We start from the raw sequence: 18598 nt of genomic DNA on the forward strand, positions 1-18598 counted from the left end.
CAACTATACTTCAATTAAAAAAAAGAAAGAGGGCTTCCCTGGTGGCACAGTGGTTGAGAGTCCACCTGCCAATGCAGGGGACACGGGTTCGTGCTCCGGTCCGGGGAGATCCCACATGCTGCAGAGTGGCTAGGCCTGTGAGCCATGGCCGCTGAGCCCGCGCGTCTGGAGCCTGTGCTCCGCAACAGGAGAGGTCACAACAGTGAGAGGCCCGCGAACCACAAAAAAAAAAAAAAAAAGAATGTCCACTGTTACTACATTATATTGGCAATCCTAACCAATGCAATAAGTCAAGAAAACAAAATGATATGAGAATTAAAAACAGATTACAGTTAGAAAAGTTCTTAGAGTTTCCTGAAAAGACTGTCTCTCAGGCTATAATTCTCAGATTGGTGTGAATAAAATTTTCCATTTCTTTCTGAAACACACACACACAAACGGTCAACCCTTGGATAACACAGGTTTGAGCAGCATGCGTCCACTTATATGTGAATTTTTTTTAATAGTAAATACTACAGTACTACATGATCCATGGTTGGTTGATGGAGGAACCACCTTTACGGAATGCCAACTAAGTTATACCTGGATTTTTCCACTGCAAGAAGAGTCAGGCACCCCTAACCCCTTCATTGTTCAAGGGTCACTGTATTTGATGATACGATTATCTACGTAGAAAACTCTACAGAATACACAAAATAATTATGAGAAATAGAGCTCTGCAAGGTATATGGATACCTTGCAAGGTATTTGGATACTTGAATACCCAAAACTAAATCTACATAACCCCCAGCCAAAAATAAGCCATTTCTGTATACAAGCCATTAGAAAAGTTAAGTCAAATAGAAGATCCATTTACAATAGCAACAGCAAATATATGATAACTGGGAATAAGCCTAATAAAATATGAAAAGAAACTATAAAGCCAAACAAAGGTCAAAACAGAGGAGGGAGGGAGAGAGGGAGATATACATGAATGGAAAAGCATTCTATGTTCATGGATAGAATTGACAAAATGTCAATTTTTCCTTATCTGATACAATTTAAAGTTGAAAAGCTCTCAGGTTTTTCATGGAACTTGCAAGCTGATTCTAAAACTTATAAGCAAGACAAATACCCAAGAAATTCTTTACAAGAGTGATCTCCATGAAAATTTTTTGTTTTGTTCAGTGCTATTTTCCCAACACCTACACAAGTCCTGGCACAAAGAAGTTGCTCAATAAGTATTTGTTCAATGAAACTTGCATTGTATATGTATAGCTGATGCACTTTGTTATAAAGAATAAACTAACACACCATTGTAAAGCAATTATACTCCAATAAAAATGTTTAAAAAAAAAAAAGAAACTTGCATTGAATGAACACAGCAGTGAAGCTCATCCTAACCATTCATGAAATTAAGATAGAGTGGAACTGATACAGGAATAGGCAAAAAGACTAATAAAACAGAAGGCCAAAAAAGAAAAATTCCACATATATGAAATTTGATATATAAAGAAGCAGAATAACAAATCATAGGGGGAGGTTAGAATAATCAATAAATGATGCTGGAACACAATTGCTCATGCATATGGGGAAAAGTGAAATTGGGAGGAGGAGATTATAAAAGACCTATAAAATCTATAAATATAGCATGCTTTAGCTCTAGAACCACCCTAGAGGCCTCACAAATTCTGATTTTCTAAATATATTTAGATGCTATTCTAAATAGAAAATACATAGTACTTTGCCTGGACCAGTAGTGCTTAGTAATGTAAGTGCTTACTACATATTAGCTATTATTACATCTGAGCCCTCAAACACCTTCTTGTGATGCCTTGCTTCAACTACTTCCTAGCTTTCTGACCTTGGAGAGGTTACTTGATTTATGAGCTTCATTTTATTCATCTACAAAATGAGCTTACACTAGTACCTCGACAGAGTTAACTGTCTGGTGGAGTTTTGTTTTTGTTTTTTTTTAGAATGCCATTAAACTTGTAGATTGACTTCTAGAATTGACACAGTTAAGAACCTGAATCTTCAAATCCAAGAGTATAGTGTGCTTTTCTATTAGGTCTTCTATGTGAAATGTGGTAGCATTCTCAGGTTTCCTGATATAGATGTTATACATTTTTTAAGTATGTGGAAGAATTGTCTCTTTGTTCGCTGTTGTACAACAGATCTCTTCTTCCAACATAACTTCTATTTGGTTTGGAAAATGATAATTTTTGCATAGAATACCACTGTCCAATTATGAAATGGAGTGGGGGCTGGGGAAGAAGCAGCAATTGGTCCCATTGTGAGAGAAGATGGAGTTTAGAATCTCACTAGGCATCTCCCGACTACTTCCTCAAATTTAAGACCTTCTGTCTGGGAATATTACAGGAAAGCATTAGGCAAAACACAGACATATTAGAATCTCTTCAAGAGAGTTTGGTTTTCTTTTCTTCAATAGCACTAAAAATGACGTCATTATCCCATGGCATGGAACATGAAAACATTAGTGAAGGCTTCAAAAGAATATGTGCAGGGCTTCCCTGGTGGCGCAGTGGTTGGGAGTCCGCCTGCCGATGCAGAGAACGCGGGTTCGTGCCCCGGTCTGGGAAGATCCCACATGCCACGGAGCGGCTGGGCCCGTGAGCCATGGCCGCTGGGCCTGCGCGTCGGGAGCCTGTGCTCCGCAACAGGAGAGGCCACGGCAGTGAGAGGCCCGCGTACCACAAAAAAAAAAAAAAAAGAATATGTGCAAATCTAAAAAGCTCAGGGCATATACCTAATGCTTTACTTATTTTTCATAAAATCAGTAATAACTTAAAACTACAAGTAACTAGATTATATACCTTCTAAAACGCTGCTGCTACTAAGTAATTCTGTATATTGAATTTCTGTGCCAGGAAGTATGCAATTGTTAACTATTTTACATGATGCTTCTATGTTTTTAAATATTTGTTTATTTGGCTGCACAGGGTCTTCGTTGCTGCATGCAGGATCTTCAGTCGTGGCACGCGAACTTCAGTTGCAGCATATGAACTCTCAGTTGTGGCATGTGGGATCTAGTTCCTTGACCAGGGATCGAACCTGGGCCCCCTGCATTGCGAGCGCAGAGTCTTAGCCACTGGACCACCAGGGAAGTCCTGATGCTTCTATTTTAAATAAAAAGTTATGGGGCGGGCTTCCCTGGTGGTGCAGTGGTTGAGAGTCCGCCTTCCAATTCAGGGAACATGGGTTCGTGCCCCGGTCCGGGAAGATCCCACATGCCGCGGAGCGGCTGGGCCCGTGAACCATGGCCGCTGAGCCTGCGCGTCCGGAGCCTGTGCCCCGCAATGTGAGAGGCCACAACAGTGAGAGGCCCACGTACCACCAAAGAAAAAAAACAGTTATGGGGCTTCCCTGGTGGCGCAGTGGTTGAGAATCTGCCTGCCAATGCAGGGGACACAGGTTCGAGCCCTGGTCTGGGAAGATCCCACATGCCACAGAGCAACTAGGCCCATAAGCCACAACTACTGAGCCTGTGCGTCTGGAGCCTGTGCTCCGCAACAAGAGAGGCCGCGACAGCGAGAGGCCCGCGCACCGCAACGAAGAGTGGCCCCCGCTCGCCGCAACTAGAGAAAGCCCTCGCACAGAAACGAAGACCCAACACACCCAAAACTAAATTAATTAATTAATTAATTTTAAAAAAAGGTTATGGCACATACTAGATTAAACTACACCAATTGTGAGATTGAAACTTATTTCAGGGAATATATGCTTTCCAATGCTAATAAAGTTTTGGAAAAGACTGTAAATATTCAACATAAAATAATATATTAAGTTTCACTGTTTAGTAAACCCTGTGAAAGCTAAATAGTGGGTAAGAAAAACAAATTTAAGGGGTAAAAGTTCTCCTATACCTATATGCCAGCTGACGTTGGCATATAAATCAGGAGTTCCAATTCAATTTAGGACACAGCTTCCAATAAAAGCAAAATGTCTGTCCTCTACTGAGTTGCTGGAGGTTGGAAGGGTGGGGACACTTAGCAAACCAAGCAGCTGAAATTCATGTCATATCTTAAAACAAACATTGCAAATCTATTAAGAATATGAGTTCGGCTGTGGAAAAACAGTCTTTCACTAGTTAAAAAAAAAAAAACTCAGATAAAGCAGAAATAGCATAAAACAATTAAGCCAAATTAAGTCAAAACAACAGTGGTGTTTTAAGACATAATATGCATGCATGAATTTCATTACAGAAGATATTGTAGTTAAAACACCACTGAGTATACTCAAAGTGACATGTAAAAATAAAAATAGCTGAAACAAAAGGTGGTCAAACCTCAAAACAAGTGCTATAACCACCACCCAAAAATGCAAAATAAAGGAAGTTGTCTTCTTCAGAGTTAAGGGGGCGGGGGAAGAGAGTCTCATTCTATATACTAACTTTATTCAACTTGGGGGGCAGGAATCAGTTCCAGGGCCTTCCTAAATGTTTAAAGAGCAAATACAAATTGCCATTACTAACACTAGAAAAGGCAAGCAGTGTTGTATTATGTTCAGAAGTATTTTTATCAGTACTAGAAAAACTGCCTTTTAATTTACACTAATATACTAAAAAGTAAGCAAACTAAGTTTGCGTTGCTTGAGTGTACACACACACACAAACACTCGACCTAAAAGGACCCCACAAGGATGTGGGGATTATAAAACCAGGAGAATAACCAGTTATCTTAAAATTCACTTGATTTCATTTGAAAGACAAGTTATCAAATTGCAACTAGAATTATAACAATATAAATTCATGCAACAGAATCCAAGCCACATAAATTCTCCCCTACTTAAGGAACCTCTAAATGCTTAAGGAAAAAGAAAATGTGCAGTACATAATTTTAATCTCTTCCAACCGACTCTTCACATATTCATATATACTCACTACCACGGCTCGTTAGAGTAAGAATTTCACGGATGAAAATTTTATTTACTCTCCCCTCACCCAACACACACACACACACACACACACACTGCCAGTAATAAAAATAGATGTTACTCCTTAAAAGTCTCTGTAAAATAAAGAAACTACAACACATGTCAAACAGAAATAAGGAGGGAAAAATACAAAGAGGCCAAACTGAGACCAAAATAATCGTAATAAAATTAAGAGGCTTCCTTAAAAAAGAAGAGGCTCAACAGGAGTTCTTTTTAAATAAAACTGAACAACATAGTGCTCAAAAAAATAGAAGGCTAACAATAAAAGGGTGAGCAAAAAAAATGTATCAAATTTAGTCAACAAAGGAAAGCAACAATGAAAACATCATTATCAAACATGGTAAAATTTATTTGGCAAGAGCTATAATGAGATTTTATAATGTCTTTATGCAATAATGGAAACAATTATTTACATAAAAAGTATGTAAGTCAATGCAAAAACTATTAGAAACATGGGAAGTTTAGGAAAACATTACAGCATGTAATTAAAAATAGAACACAAAAGATATGAATAAAATTAATGAAGTTTCAGTGTACATATACCAAATTTTATACTTTAGAGCAGAGGCAGATTCACCACAAAATGAATGTTGGGTTTTGAGGCCCTTCATTTACACAAATGCCTCTTTTCTCATTCTAAACAAATATTCATCTGTGTACATAATTCTGTATTCTTTCTTAAAGAGGGACCCCCAAATCACATAGGCTTCAGGCCCCTCAACACTTGGATCTGTCCCTACACTAAAGAAAAATATCGTCTCTAATGTCTAAAAATACCAGGTCCCGGGCTTCCCTGGTGGCGCAGTGGTTGAGAGTCCGCCTGCCGATTCAGGGGACACGGGTCCGTGCCCCGGTCCGGGAAGATCCCGCATGCCGCGGAGCGGCTGGGCCCGTGAGCCACAGCCGCTGAGCCTGCACGTCCGGAGCCTGTGCTCCGCAACGGGAGAGGCCACAGCAGTGAGAGGCCCGCGTGCAGCTAAAACAAAACAAAACAACACAAAACAAAAACCAGGTCCCTAGCCACAATGCCAAAAACAAAACAAAATATAATTAAATCTATTGTACTGAATGTCCAGTTTTATACTCTGCATTTACCTCCTACTTAATGCGTATTTCCTCCTTGCCAAATACTCTCTTAAAAATTAATTTTAATGACATGGACAATTATTTAATCCATCTTTATTATTCATCATATGGGCCAGCGATCCTCAACCTTTTTGGCACCAGGGACCGGTTTCATAGAAGACAATTTTTCCGGGGGCAGTGGTGGGGGGAGATGGTTCAGGCGGTAATGCGAACAATGGGGAGCAGCAGATGAAGCTTCGCTCACTTGCCCGCTGCTCACCTCGTGCTGTGCGGCCCGGTTCCTAACAGGCCACGGACTGGTACCGGTCCACAGCCCAGGTGTTTGGGAGCCCTGATATAGGCTATTTCCAAAATCTTATTATAAGTAACACTGTCTCAAAACTTTGTATATAAATCTTTGCACCTTATAGCAAATTACTTCATCAGGAAAAATGCCTTGAAAATTAACTACTATGTCAAAATTTATGACATTTAAGACTAATTCAGATTTTTGATTTACAATTTCAGTAGCAATGTGAGAGTACCCATATCCTTATATCTTTAACCTACAACAGATAACCTTTTATTAATCTTTGTCAATTGATAATTTTTAAAATGGCTTTTAAAAAAAAGTTAACTAGGTTTTTATTTTTTTATTATTTTTTAACATCTTTATTGGAGTGTAATTGCTTTACAATGGTGTGTTAGTTTCTGCTGTGTAACAAAGTGAATCAGCTATAGATATACATACATCCCCATATCTCCTCCCTCTTATGTCTCCCTCCCACCCTCCCTATCCCACCCCTCTAGGTGGTCACAAAGCACCAAGCTAATCTCCCTGTGCTATGAGGCTGCTTCCCACTATCTATTTTACATTGGGTAGTATATATAAGTCCATGCCACTCTCTCACTTCGTCCCAGCTTACCCTTCCCCCCTCCCCCCGTGTCCTCAAGTCCATTCTCTATGGCTGCGTCTTTATTCCTGTCCTGCCCCTAGGTTCTTCAGAACCTTTTTTTTTTTTAAGATTCCATATGTATGTGTTAAAATACAGTATTTGTTTTTCTCTTTCTGACTTCACTCTGTATGACAGACTGTAGATCCATCCACCTCACTACAAATAACTCAATTTCGTTTCTTAAAATGGCTTTTTTTTGCTAATCAGTAAGGGGTGACAATTTAAAACATTTATTATACTTTGTTTTTTAATTGTCTGTTGCTCACCTGTTGCCATTTTTCTTCTGAAACATAGGAATTGTTTGTATCATCAGCCAATTTTTTAAAAATATGCAACTGTGAGATGCCTAAAATTAACCCCACACTCTCAAGGCCATAAAGAGGCACCCCAATACCCCACTGGATAGTATCAGAGAAGGCCAAGTAGGAAGCCAGGACTTTCATCCCCACCAACCAATAACGAACCTCTCTCACCCAGGAGCATCACTGAAGAACATGAGGGGAGTCTGGACTTCCACCCCACCCAGCAGTAATAAGGAGTGTCTCCCCTCACCTCACGTTCCAGTGGAACCTTGGTGAAGCATCTGGAATGTCTACCTCCACCTGGCAGTAATAAGGCAGCACCTCCACCTTCCTTCTGCCAGAGCAGCATCAGAGTCAGCTAACACAGATGGTTTGAGTAAGATCCAAAGCCTCAGAACAAAATGTGTTCTGGTTTCAACAGAAAATCCAAGAACCGGGACTTCCCTGGTGGTCCAGGGGTTAAGACTCTGCACTCCCAATGCAGGGGGCCTGGGTTCAATCCCTGGTCAGGGAACTAGATCCTGCATGCAACTAAAGTTCCCACGTGCCGCAACTAAAGATCCCGCACACGGCAACTGAGACCCAACACTGCCAAATAAATATTTTTTTAAAAAGAAAGAAAAAAATCCAAGAACCAGGAGGATCTCAAACTGAAAGATAAAAGCACAATCAACAGACACCCACATCAAGATGACAGAGATGTTAAAATCATCTGACAAAGACATTAAAGCAGTCTGGACAAAAATGTTTCAACAATTACAAGCCTGCTTGAAATAAATGGGAAAAAAAAAAAAGAAGCGTCAGCAAAGAAATCAAAGAGTCAGCAAACAAATATGTTATAAAGGGCCAAATGGGAACTTAAAACTGAAAAATAGAATAACCGAAATAACCAGAATGGAAGAACAGAAATAATCAACGGACTGGAAGACAGTAGGTAGAAGCTACCTAATCTGAAAAACAGAGAGAAATAGGCTGCAAAAAAAAAAAGAATGATGCCTCAAGGTCCTGTGAGACTGTAACAAAAGATTAAACATTCATATTATCAGCATACAAGAAGGAGAGGACAAAAAGAGTAGGGCTTAAAAAGTACTTGAAGAAATAATAGCTGAAAAACTCCCAAATTTGGCAAGACATAAAGCTATACATTCAGGAAGATGAGCAAACCCTAAAAAGGTAAAAAACCTGAAGAAATCCACACCAAGACACATAATTAAACTTCTAAAAACTAAAAACAAAGAAAAAATCTTGAAGGCAGTCAGAGAAAAACACCTATCTATAGGGGAAAAACAGAATGACAGCAGATATCTCATCAGAAAACATGAAGACCAGAAGTGGCACAATTTTTCAAGTGCTGAATTATCAATCCAGAATCCAACACCCAGAAAAAATACTGTCTTATGGCAAAAAGATAAAGTAAGTATAAAGAATCTGTCATCAGCAGACTTACTCTTAAAGGATGACTAAAGAAGTTCTCTAAACAGAAAAGGAACAGTGAAAGAAGGAACCTCAGGAAGGAAGAACAGTTAGCAAAAATTATATATGGTCTGATGCAGTTCTATACGTATGCAGAAGAAATTTTTTTAAAAAGTGTATTATCAACAGGGGAGAGTAAAGGGACATAAAGGGAGGTAAGGTTTTTATACTTCACTCAAACTGGTAGAATGACAATACTAGTCAACTGTGATGGTAGATGGAAATGGTAACAGTACTTCTAGGATTTTTGTTTTGTAGGTGTTCCCACAAGTACTATTACCATCTCCATTATATTGATGAGGATATAAAAGGCTCAGAGTTGAGAAAGTATGCAGATACTAGTAAGTAGCGAACGAGACTCAATCCAACAGTCATCTGGATCCAAATCCTTACTGTATTTATTCATTCATTCATTCATTCATTCTGCATTAAAAAGAGTTTCTTGGGATTAAAACTTCAAAAACGTGGATGGGGAAAATTTTTTTTCACTAACCTCTAACCAGAAATTTAGCATTTCCTTCAATAAACCACTGTAACAGCACCTGTGACTGTCACCAATAGAAATCACAGGTATTTCATATAACAGCTGTTGCAGATAAATCAGAATAGCATTTACACTCAACATGTGTTAAAAAAAAGACTTCTGTTTTTAATATTTTGATAACTGTATTAAATGTAATTGGTTCTTTTATAAACCTATGTGGTATACATTTAAAAAAACAGTATTCTGAGGAGTCCAGAGGCTTTACCAGAATCCCAAGAGTTCTCTGTACCAAAGAAAAGGTCAAAGAACCCCTGCATGTAGAACATTTTCCAAATTCTGTCTACTACAAAAGTCTTAATGGATCACAGCTTCTACTTGCCACTGGAATGGGAAGAATGGCTCTCCTTATGAGAAGACACCAGAAGAAGAAAACCTGTAAAATTAAACCATGCTAGAAGCAAAACACTTTTTCCAGTTTCCAAAAATCAATACAAGAGTCCAGTCCTTCCATGACATTCAGAATCCATCCAAAATCACCAAGAGACCCCTGCAACTTACATCATGAGTTAATTTGTAGGTAACACACCCCCCAAAAGAGATCATTCAAACCTCTAAACTCAAGAACAAGAGCATTTACTCCACCTTCCCCAACCTTCTACCTCTTACCCACTCTACCCCACCCACTTCCTCTTAAGCACACATTATAATCTTTACATCTAAAGATGCCCTTTAATCACGTTTTCAATCCATTTCTTTATTGTGGGAATTAGCAACATCTAACCGTACATACTTACTTTCACACTGAAGAACAAAGAATTCCTTTTCTCTCCCATCTTACCTCTCCAAAATGCAGAAGTACCCAAATAAAGGCAAATAAAAAGCTTTCATATGAACAACCACCAACAGCATTTTTTCTAATCTTATAATCACCCAAACTTGGAAATATGATTCCTTTTCATTCACAAGGCCATCAAATGGGTAGCATATCTTTAAATAAATAATCCTATCCCCCCAAAATTATCAATTTTTGATGATAATAGTCCAGGAATTATCCATTTTATAAATGAGTGAATTTCATAAGCAAAAATGTTTAACAGTATAGCACACAGCACAGGTCTAGTATATAATACTCTAGATTTTCTTTTAATCCTTACTCACACCTATCTAAAACAACATTATGTGAGCATTCATTTTTTATATCTACTAATAGTCTAAGAATTTTATTCTGGGAAAAGGTAAAGGTATCAGTTCTTCATACAGGAAATTTAAGGCAAAATGAATCATCAGTTCCTGTAACCACCATGATGAAATCAGACACTGCTTTGGAGAAATCTTCAGAAACTGGGTATAGTAGTTTTAAAAGCAAATCACAACAAATACTCTTATACACACACATTCATACAAAAGTTGTACTCACAAACTCAATTATCAACTTTTTAACGTAATTAGAATCGCACTTAAAGTCTTATTTGTTGTTTGAATAGACAGGGAAAAAAACAGTTTCCCACCCTGAAGGAAAACCCCTAAAGAACACACTTGTGTCCTGTCAACCAAGTCATGATACCTTGAACACCAAATGAAAGGCTCAAAGTTTCCATTTGACTACATAGTTAAGTCAATTTAGAGCAAATTCTTGTTCTTAATTAACTATAAAATATCTCAGAAAATGTTATGAAGAAAAAATATTAAGACTATTTATACCTACATCCCAACTTAGGTAATAAAACATTAGCAATATGACTGTAGACCCTTACATGTCCCTCCACAATCATACTCCCCTCTCCTCTCCTTCCTCACCCCAAAAGGTAATAAATACCTAAATTTGGTGTTTGCCATTTTCACGCATTTATACCACAGTGATACTCGTAAAACAGATACCTCAGTCTTGTGAAGCTACACGTTAGAGAGAGGATGCCATTACACAGCTTGGGCCCCACACTAGCTTTCATCGGTGCCATCATCAGCAGTTTTAGCAGAAATATCAAGTCATCAAGTATGCTTCTGGTTGAAACCTCACTTACTCTTCCCTTTCTCCACTCCTCCGCTATTCCGTGCTCCTCCCAGATTCATACTGGTAACAGTCACGTAACAGAATTCCATTCATTAAATGAGTATGTATCACTCTATTCAGTTCCCCTCTAGAAAGTGTTGGCATTTTTGTTCCAACTTAACATTCCTAGTTCTGTAGAAAGACCACTGTATTTTAGGAATCAGGAAAACCAACTTAAATCCCAACTTCACTGTTTACCTGCTATAGGACCTTGAGCAAATCACTTCTTCCCAAGCCTCCATTTCCTCAACTACAGAATGGAAATAATGATGCCCATGACAATGTCATGCCGCCTTCCAATCATAAAGGGTTGGTGCTGGTATAAAAGGAAATCATGTACGTCAAAGTCCTCTGAAAACAAATATTACATAAATGTAAAACATCACAAAAGGTAAATGCTAGTTATGACAAAATTCTTAAGGAAGAATTATTTTTAAAAATTAAAATGTGGCCAATTAATTTTTAATAATTCACTAAATAACCTAATACTTTTACTACAGAACGTAAAATTACTAACAATGTTGAAATAAGGCTCGATTCTTTCAGTCTGTTTATAGCACAGTAACTTCTACAACTAAATAATTTGTTCTAAATTCCACAATGAATCAAGATTCTCACTTCTTTAGAAATCATGATATAATGATTAGAAACTCTGTAAAACCCTCTAAAAGGAAGTATACATAAATCATGTTTTTAAAGGTAATAAACACTATTGTACTGAATTGGTTTTTTCTTCTCTTCTCTTTTAAGTAATTTAGAAAACTCCAAGGAATGACAGATTTATTTATTGACTGTTCTGGGAATGAGTCCCCCACTCCCACCCTCACCCCATCAAAAAAAGAAGAATACCACTTTGTCTTTCAGTCTGGCAAGAGACATTATCTAGGTGTGAAAATATCATGGCCCCAAAGTAGGAACAGGTTGATTACAATCCAAAGCAATGAGACATTTATATTTTATACAGAAAGAAGTAGGAAAACAATTTTTTAGAAAACTTAGGGTGGAAAAGGTCAAACAGGATGTAACAATCTAATTTTTTAAAACTCATGTGCTTTAGAATCTGAAAGGATCTTAGATATAATCTGTTTCAGCCACTTCATTTTATAGATGAAAAAAAATCAAGGCCAAGAAAGTGTAGATCTTTCTAAAGAATAAAGAAAATGTAGTAACTGGGGGCTTTTGCCCCTAAAGAAAATATGAGTATGACACAAGCATTCTTTGAGAGCATTAAAAAAAAACTCTTGTCTCAAAACACAAATTGGAGATAGCAAGTTTAAATAAGAAATGAAGAAGGAAACGAGGAAGGGAGAAAGGAGGGGCATTCAATAAAGAATAAGAGACACAACCCCAAAAGCTCAAAAATAACTAGTTATTAACCTGGCCTCAGGATCTCTACCCATAAGATGTTAATTACAAAGGGAACAGTAGCAATTTTTCAGCAATTAACTAAGGCATCAGATTTCACATCAAAGGTTATGGAGAAATGTTGCCTCCTAAATATGATGTACTGGAGAAAGACTTTTCTTTTGTGATATTTATGCCAAAACTACACAATTTGATTCTAATGATAAGAAAACACAAGACAACCCAAATTGTGGGATATTTTACAGATAACTTTTAAGACTAAAAGACATGAAAAATAAGCGCAACATGCAATCCTGGATTCGATCCTGGGCAAAAAACATTGTTTTTCTTTCGTTATAAAGGACATTATTGGAACAGTTGGTGAAGTTTGAATAATGTAAGTTAGATAATATCCTGATTTTGATAACTGTACAAAGGTTACATAAAAGACTCTCTTTTTTGTTCTTCAGGAAACAAACACTAACGGGGCATTACTTCCACAACTTACTCTGAAAAGGTTCAGGAAAAAAATGCACAGGATACTATGGAAGCACACGGGAGGGACACCTCATCCAATCTGAATATTCCCTCAGGAAAGGCTCAGATGAACCCTGAGTCACATCTAGAAAGATGAGTAACAATTAGATTAAAAGGGCCTACTTGGTAAAGGATACAGCTAGAGTCGTGGATGTACACTTCACACAGATCGTGACTAAGTGTGATCAGACAGTGTTTCTCCAGTCATAATGCACTATGTGAGAGCAGGAATTTCAAATAGGTGTGGGGCAGGTGTCTGGGGGTTGCCAGGTCAGGGGAGAGCAGTAGCCAAAACAGCAAGCCCAGGAGTAACAGGAGACTGATCACAGACAGGCAGGAGGGAGCAGAGAGGGAGGCCAATAGATACTATTAACAACCCTTCACTGCCTATTCAATCCCAGGTTTCCTAATTTCAACTAAATGGAAAGTGCTTCATGAACCTAATCAAAGAAAAACTTCAGCAAAGACTTCATTGTTAAGGTGACTCACTTAATAAAACATGTTTTATTTGGGCAATGTAATAGAGCATAGTCCCCTTAGGTGCTACGTAATCAAGAAAATATGGCTTCAAGTCCCATCTCAGTCATTATTGTGGGATCTTGAGCAATTTATTTAACTTCTGAGCCTCAGTTTCCATGTCTGCAAAAGAGAAACAATAAATTGTAAAGATTAAGGCAATGTGTGTAAAGCTTTTAGCATGGTATCTAACAGAGAAAATGTTCAATATGTATTAGTCATTACTGATTCAAACTACTCTTCATAGGTCCTTGTTCCTTATTAAAAAACAAAACAAATCTTGAAGCCCTTAGTATTATAACTCAGTTACTGTGTAAGATAGTAAAATGAATTGAAGTACAACCACCTGCTCAAAAAACATAAACTGAAGTCTACCTATAGAGGTTCTGTACAAACTTTATAAAACACAAAATCACGGCTTTTCATCTTATAATTCTATTGAAGCTTGTTAATACAAACACAAGGTTAAAAAAATTAGAAGATGCCAGTCTCATCATCCAGATGCAACTACTTATTTGGGGACATTATTTAAGTTTGGTGCCTTTTTCAATGTTTAACACAACTTGTATAAGTATTTTATATCTCCATCTTTAATTCACAACAAAAAATTACAAAGGTGACAAAGTTTAAATCTGTTACTCATAATCATTTTAGCATCATTCTAAATAAATAGCTATTGATAGGCATAAAAGTGAAGAAAAGTCATTAAAGCGATTGGCAGGATCCATTTTAAGTAATAAAGTATAGAATATTACAAGGGGTTCCATTAAAAAAAAAAAAGGAATGTGGGGTATTTTGTGACAGGCCAGTAAGACAGCTGGAACAAAGCTGTTGGAGCAACAGCTGTGCACCATGTACTGTTCTCATCTAAAACCACAAACTAAAGTAACCCATGTCAGACAACTTCATTTGACTAATCAGCTCAGCCAATGGCTCCTTCCTGAAACTATCTGCTATAAAGAAATCTAAATACATAATTTGCAATTTGAGGAAGGAAAAAAAATAAACAAAACATCAGTCTGTGTCTTTAAAATGTAAAATTAGAAATTGAGAATCACACTGTAACAGAAGACAACGTTTTCCATACTATTTTACCACCTGCTAAAATTATGACCATAGAACCTATCAGACTTCATGATGGTAAGGAAATAAGCCCAAAACCCAACATTTGATGAAGTATGAATTACTAACGTGCAAGCTCACCAATTTCTACTCCATTCTTAACTTTCAACTTTGCACTTTTGATTTATGTTTACCATAAAACACTGCAATGGTTATAAGAAATTTTTAACATTAAGTAACTTAACAATTAAAAAGAAGCTAATTCAAACCAACTTGTTAGCATGGACCATGGCAATATCTGAAAATAATAAATTCATGTAGTACTCAATTAAGCTACTATTATTATTCATTTAAACGTCTGCAAGTCATTAAATTATCACAGACCTACACCTTTTATATTTTATCTCCATTTTCTGATTCCAAAAACAATGAACATTTCTCTCACCTAAATTCACTCCTTTCTCATTTTAAGTAAGATACACCTGTGTGCACTTGCGCACATGCATATACATACATAAGGCAAATTTCCCTACCTTATTTAATTGATATATCTTAATTTCAGAGGCAAAAGAGACAAAATTTAACAGTTACATATCTTTTCCACAAGATTTTTGAAACTTAAATGTTATATCTATCACAAATCTTCCTTTGCAGTTTGACTCAACTACTTGCTTACTGTTCTTTTCCTTTCAGCTAACAAATTGCTGACTGTTGTAATCTCAACCACATGTCATCATTTAATCAAGGCATTAAGAGAAAACCCACCAGGAAACAAGACAAAAGTAATAAATCTTTAAGACCTTACTCTCAAGCTGTTTTACATTTCCTGAGTCAGAATTTCCAGAGAGAAATTAAAATAGGACAATCTCCTCCAAAGATTATTTTGAATAAAACTGAACGCTGTGGGATCAACTGCTAAAACTTCTAAAACTCAAGATTCAAATGTGCATATGTCACATATAAACAATCTTTTAATTACAGAGAAACTCTGAAATCCAAAATCAAAAACAGTTTAGTTCTACATCCTCTTCAGTGACCAGCAGCTATGGAACCATAATAGATACAACTCATGTTTCCTAAGACCTCTTTTTTCCAATTATTTATTATGCCCTGCTCAAGACCCAATACTAGCAATTAATAAATACTAATAAATATTTTGCTATATGCTTAATTCTATGTAACAAAAGTATTCCTGGTCTATGACACTCAAAATCTAAATATGAAGAATAAAATGTACAAACAAGTATAACCAAGGAGCAGACATTCAGGCAAAAATTCCAAGCCTATAAAAATTCTCTATTAAAATACTCGTTTTACTTGTAAACAGTCTACTGTTTAGAGTTTAAATTAGTGCCAAAGTGAATCAAACACAGAATGGTTATCTTATCCAAAGCCACAGTCATATAGTGGCTAAATCAAGATCTAGAGAAATATCTTAACTCGCAAGAAGGATTCTTTATACTACATCAAACTGCCTGTTCTCAGATAAGCAGTGTGAGTTTTTCCAGGTCTAGGACATCTTTTTAAAAAACAAAAACATGGCAGCTGTGGAGTTTAATTTCACAGACTACTTATGACTATGACAAAGGCAACCACAAGGAATAAGTTTCTCAGACACAACCTCTACTTTAAAAATAATCTCTTATTTTTTTACTCTCAACGCAGGGGAAATAAAGCAACAAAAACAAAATTAAGTCTGCAAAAACAAAGGTTAAAAACAAAGAATATAAAAAGAGTAAAAAGGATCAAAGCAAATTTATCTAGAGTATTTCATAAATTCATATTATACAATAAATGTGAATGGGGTGAATTCCACTGCTAAAAGACAAAGACTCTCAGGTGTGATTTTTTTAAAGATCACATTACATATTATTTACAAAACCTTACCATAAAATGACCAAAAAAAAAAAAAGTAAAACATAAATGAAATAAACGCATACAAACAAAAAATAGAAAAGGTAACATTAATATCACAGGTTGAAATTCAAAGTAAAATTCTGCACAAGACTGGTACTATTTAATCATAAGAAAGATGTAATCATCATAACATTTTATACACCAAATTATACATCAAAACAAAGCAAAATTAGAAATGCAAGGAAAAAATTAAAACAAATTTAATAAAAATTTCAGAGCTTCACAGATTAAAAATACATGAGAAAAAAGGATACAGAAGATTTGAATAATACAATCAACAAATTCCATTTTAACAGATTTATGTAAAACTTTGCACCTTATAAGCTACAAATAAATACTCATTCTTTTCTCATGTTCTTGGAGTATTTACAAAAATCAATGGTATGTTTAGCCATTAAAAATTCTTAATGTTCCAAAACAGGGAATTTACAGGTCACATTCTTTGACCATAGCCCAACAAAGCTAGAAATCTACAAAGACTGCCACTCAAACCTTCCTCAAATTTAAATCATGTAAAAATTAAGGGAATAGGGCTTCCCTGGTGGCGCAGTGGTTGACAGTCTGCCTGCCAATGCAGGGGATGCGGGTTCATGGCCCGGTCCGGGAGGATACCACATGTCGTGGGGCTGCTGGGCCCGTGGGCCATGGCTGCTGAGCCTGCGCGTCTGGAGCCTGTGCTCCGCAACAGGAGAGGCCACAACAGTGAGAGGCCCACGTACCGCAAAAAAAAAAAAAAAAAAAATTAAGGGAATATCCAAACTGAAATTAAAATTATCTAAGAATTAATAAAAAGTACAAGATTTCATAACAAAAGAAATAATGCAAAATCAGTTTTACAATGCTTTTACAAAAGTCATTAAGGATACTACAGACTTTGTGATGATGGTAATGTAAGAAACATTCTAGAAAACCTCTTACTAGGAATCCTTTCAAATACCTTTCAAATATTAATTATAGCAGATAAGTTACTTAAAGCACTACTGTGAGAAATAAATGGCGATCAATCCCATTTTTTAAAGAAAGGAGAAAGCACAACAAATTTTATATGAAATTGTAAAATACAGCATAAAATAAGCATACTTCAGATTACACACACACACACACACACACACACACACGCGCGCGCGCGCTAAAGAAAGGACTCCAACTTTTGATTCTAGGCCCTTCTAATTTCTATACCTACAAGAAAAATCTTTGCATTGATCTTCATTTTACAGCTTCACACACACACTCTCCCTCCACTATCTTCCCTAGCCTCTTCTACTTGCCTCAATTCAGAAAGCTTAGATTTGAAGTATTAATAAACTTGAAAACTATCCCTTTTAACCACCTCTAATTCTCCAAAATTATACCTCTCAGCCAAAAAAAAAAAAACCAAAACATAAATTTGGCTGAATGTCTTAGCAGATTTCACAGAATTTCATATTTGTTGATACTCCAAATATCAAAGCTCCCTAGTATCAACTTGCCCATCAGCATCAAAAAAAAAAAATGGGAATCTCAGTGTCCTGCAGGAATTCTGAGGGACGGCCAGTTCTTTACTTCCAGCACCAAGAATGGCTAAGATCAACTCATCATAAAAGGGTAAATTTAAAAACTACATTCTGCCACTCAAGAAAAAACCCTTCCCTGGCTGGAGTTGTTTCCTTAAGCAGTACCAAGCTTTAGAAAATACCAGTTTTGTGGACTTAAGAAAAGACAAGAGAACATAACATCACCACTGATTAATATTAGACTGAGATATCAAGGGCATTAAATCTGTTTAAGAGAGTAATTTGATTTGACATCCAGAAAATTTCATCAGTGATACAGAAGGCAAATTTGACAAATTCTTGAATGGAGTCTATCTTAGCCTTCTCACTGATTAACCTAAGAAAATATGGAACAATGATTTCAAAGAATCAATGAACAAGTAGGTATTTCAGAAGATAATTGGGAGAATGACTTCAAAAATGAA

General features: G+C 36.6%; 1 protein-coding gene and 1 non-coding gene across 3 annotated transcripts in view; both read right to left on the reverse strand.

Annotated features, from left to right (window-relative positions):
• RRAS2 (RAS related 2) overlaps positions 1-18598 on the reverse strand; it is a 70723-nt gene that overhangs the window by 43217 nt on the left and 8908 nt on the right. The gene's annotated exons all lie outside the window — the stretch shown is intronic.
• On the reverse strand, positions 3034-3106 carry TRNAA-CGC (transfer RNA alanine (anticodon CGC)). Its single transcript has one exon. It is a non-coding gene; the product is annotated as a tRNA-Ala (tRNA).

The sequence above is a fragment of the Phocoena phocoena genome, chromosome 8, assembly GCF_963924675.1.
Source record: "Phocoena phocoena chromosome 8, mPhoPho1.1, whole genome shotgun sequence".
Taxonomy (NCBI): domain Eukaryota; kingdom Metazoa; phylum Chordata; class Mammalia; order Artiodactyla; family Phocoenidae; genus Phocoena; species Phocoena phocoena.